Genomic DNA, 4,359 nt, shown 5'->3' with positions numbered 1-4,359 from the left:
AGTTCTTACATATCATTGTATATTTCATTATTCTATCATCCATAATTCCTACAATAATCTCTAGATTTCTGTAAAAACTTACTTATTTTGCAATAATGTAAAGTAAAGTAATATTCAAGTACACCAACAAAAAGTAAAGTAAAGTAATATATAAGTACACCAACAAATTTCCGTTAGAAAAATTGTTGGAAATTATATAACACAGCACACAATCTACTAGACAGTATAATAATATTTTGAATCACAATAACTTCATTGCTTGATTATTTAAATGCTGTTAGTCTACTATAATTTAATGAATAACTGTATTGTACACTCTAACTTTTTTTGCTATGTTTTTTTATTGATGGAATGATTTCTTTCACATTCAATTTAATTTGTAACCTGCTTTCCCAAACATTGTATTTAAAGTGTAGAGTTCATGATAAATACAGTGAAAGAATGGTACCATTGTGAATAGACTTCCGTCAAACCAGTATAAATGTACATCTAAGAGAAAACCGTTTTGGAACCTTGTTTTCTACCAAAACTTGTGCTGTCATTTAAAATAATTAAATTTAAAAATTAAAATAAAATAAGTACATCTGAAAGACCCAAGAGTTGTTAGTCATTAATAGAAAGCAGATGAAGTTTAATGTTCTCACAAATTTAGGGCAGAAGTACTAAGCCTTGAATAGTGGAAAGTGATAATGTACCAGCCAATCAGCTCCTAACTATCATGTTACAGGCTGTGTTTGAAAAATGACAGGAGCTGATTGGTTGGCAGTTTATCACTCTCAACGTTATCTCTTTTCAACGATTAGTACATCTGCCTGGAAATAATGCTTTGTTTCCATTTCAGATACCACTGAAATCTGACCATATCATTGCTCTGTATCCGCTTAATACCTCTCTCTGAATGTGCTCTCTAGAAGAAATGGGATGGACTTAAAAAAAATCTTTTTGAAGTCCCTTCCGACAAATACATAAATTATGGGATTAACACAGCTGTTACAGAAACATAAGAAAAAAGCAATGACATCCACGGGAAACCATATACTAATCATGATCTGTAAGAAGTACAATAAATGGAATGGGAACCAAAAGCAGAAGAAACAAATGACAATGGTAATAATGACTTTAAAAGGTCGACGTGACCTAGAAACACTTCTACTTCTTCTCAGTCTAAATATGACAAGGCTGTAACAAATTATTATTATAAAAAATGGGATTATGAACATCAGTACAAGTCTGGTAACTTCTATAGCAATAGCCATCGTATATAATGTATAATAGTCTTCACCATAGTTGGCAAAGCAGTATGAGCTATTGTCAATTGGGTCATAGTCAGTGTCCATGAAAGCAAGATATGGGGAATTGAGTATAAAGCAGAATGTCCAGACAACTGCTGAGATCACTGAAGATAATTTGAGAGTTCTGTGGTTTTGTGACCACACAGGATATATAACTGATGTGCATCGGTCAATACTGATAATCATTAGGAAAGAGGTGCTGACACACATATTGAAATACAGTAAAGTCATTATGGTCTTGCAAATTATTAGATTACAGAGACCCTTTACTAAGTCATTAACCAGGAACATTTGCAGAGGTATGAAGGCACTCAAAGCAAAGTCAGCTACAGCCAGGTTAAGAAACCATATAGTAGTTACTGTCTTCTTCATCTTGAATCCAGTAATCCACATGACCAATCCATTCCCGATAATTCCCAGGATGAAGGTTACAATGTAAAAAATATTTAAAGTGACTTTTAAAATGTATAAAATCAGATCATATTCTATATTTCCATTCCGGGCACTGTAATCTGTTTCATAATTATTTGTGAAGTCAAATACAACTGAAGTGTCTTCCATGTTTTCAAATGTTCTGCTACACAGCAGCAAATAAATAAAAGAAAACATAAAAACAAAAAAAAATAATTTGTATAATTTTGAATGACAAAACATTTTAATTTTAAATCTCAGCAATACAACAATAATCACATGACAACAACATACAGTACATAGCATTCAACAATTTTCAATAATTTCTATTAGAGAATCAATGGGGGGGGGGCAGGATGGAGCGACGGGGGGAAGTGGGGATAGAGCCATATAAATGGAGCTATGGCTGATCGACTGGGGAGAGGAGGTGCAGGAAACAGTAGAGTAGGGGTAGGGTGGCCAGAGAGGAGGGCAAACCTGAGTGCAAAGACAGACTGAGGTGACCTGTATATGTTGAGTCCAATAATTTAGTGTGTGTGTGTGTGTGTGTGTGTGTGTGTATACATATACATATATATATATATATATATATATACTGTGGAAAGTTATATATCAACGTTTCAGTGTATTACCGTCTTCAGGATATAAAAGACGGTAATACACTGAAACGTTGATATATAACTTTCCAGAGTCTGTTATTTTTTCCTGAGTGCCGCACCTGACTGTTGTGTATGTATTGCTGGGGATACCAGCATGTGAGGGCACCAGGACACGTTATTTCAGTATGGATCCAGTGAGTGCCAGCTACTACGTATGTGTTATATATATACTGTATATATAAAACAATTAATGATAAAGGCATTTAACTTTAGTGATCCAATGGTGCAAGGTGCTTTGTATGACATTTTCTCTGTGTTGTCCAGTGGCAGCCCAACAAGATTCCATAGGCAAGATTCCTGTGCTAAAAAAAAGTGGCAAAAAGGTGCCCCCTAGTGCATTAAATATGATTTTTCAAGATGATATATAAAAGATATTCATCCACATGTACCCTTCACACAGAGATGGGACTGATAATGTGCCTGTACCTTTTCCATGGTCAGATGAGTGTTCATTTTATGTTCATCTTGTACTTGGGCTACTTACTAGTTTTTATTTTCACTGCCAAGAATAAACTTTTTTAATCGATGAGTACCCTATTTGTAGGATTGCATCCGGCTTAGATCAGAAGGTACCTGATTTTGGGTCACATGACTTTGAGATACTGTATATATTCTTATTCCAGTGTTTTTTTTAAAACAGATTATACTGTATCTGTTGGTTTACATGGTGGTCACATGACCGAAGACGTATAAGAAATATACATTTTAAACCAGTTATTTTCTTTCTCTCAGCATACACTGGGTGGATATTTTATTAAAAGAACACACACTGGTAGGCGCTCTGTTTTCTCCATACTGTATTTATATTTAAATACATGTTATCACAGACCCTTTGGTAATGGTCAGGAATTTCTAAATGTATTTTTACTTTTACATTTATCTTATTTCAAGTTTCACCTAAGAAACAGGTGAATGATACAATTTGGGATTAGCAAACATCCCTCTGGTTTGGTTATTTGTATTGGGTTGTATAGCATAAACATTGCACTGTGCAAAATCAGCTTATTGGGACTTGCTGTATAAAGAATTAAAGCTGCGGGGGGGGGGGGGATGTTACTTTCAATTGCGTGATCACAACTACCAATGACTGTTGCACATAAATCCATGTGTCCATGTGGGCTATTTTTAACAATGTTACCTATTGCCAGTTATGTATTTAATTTAGTATCAAAGTGATAATAATGAAGATGCCATTAGCATTTAACGTTAATCACCTTTATGACGAGGTCCAATGGCATCCACCTCCTCGTCGGTGTCCTTTATTATTTTGCCGATAGCCTAAAATTGCCGGAGGCAGTTTTGTGACTAATGTGCATGAACGTTGTGCTTCCATCTAGGAGGGACTAAGCAAAACTCCTCTAAGTCCAGTACTCTCACTTATGTAAACCCCTTTTCCACTAAAAATCAGGGTCTTCCCCAGGTTTTGGAACATGGTTGCACGCTTTTTTGGACCCAGGTCTGACACCATTTCCACTGCACCTTTGACCTGGGCACCCGTCTGCAGTGTGTCTGTCCTGCCGGCAATTGGAGATAACATCATCTTCAAGTGCTGGTGATCCTGCTCCCCCCTGTGGCTGTAACGGGACCTCAGTCTTATGACCCAGGTCAGACCATTTACACTGCAGCATTACCCAGGTCCTTCCCAGGTCAAACCCTGCTCGCTACCCGGGATGATCCGGTAATACCCCTGGTTTTTGTAGCAGTGTAAAAGGGGTAACAGCATGGTAAGCTGAGTTTTCTGCTATTTAATAGTGGATGGACCTCATTGGTGGGATGTAATGGGGTGTGAGTTTTTCATGCTGGACTAACCTGCACCTTGTCGCACATTAGAAGGTACGAGTTTGTCGCAAAACTTGCCCCATGTAATAGCTTGCAAGTTTTTAAGTACGATGCTATAACATTGAGCAAGTGTGTATGATTTTTCTAGAAGGAAACTCAAACATTGCAATGTGAGTTTCATTACATTGTGCAAGTTTGATAGAAACATGTACAGATTA

The 4,359-nt window shown here is 36.4% G+C and overlaps 1 pseudogene; it reads right to left on the bottom strand.

The window, feature by feature from the left end:
- Nucleotides 1-334: 334 nt before the first annotated feature.
- On the bottom strand, nucleotides 335-1,853 carry LOC134965164 (chemerin-like receptor 1; annotated as a pseudogene).
- Between the last annotated feature and the right edge of the window lie 2,506 nt (nucleotides 1,854-4,359).

Source organism: Pseudophryne corroboree, chromosome 10 (assembly GCF_028390025.1).
Source record: "Pseudophryne corroboree isolate aPseCor3 chromosome 10, aPseCor3.hap2, whole genome shotgun sequence".
Lineage (NCBI taxonomy): Eukaryota > Metazoa > Chordata > Amphibia > Anura > Myobatrachidae > Pseudophryne > Pseudophryne corroboree.
This window is presented reverse-complemented; position numbering and strand designations above follow the sequence as displayed.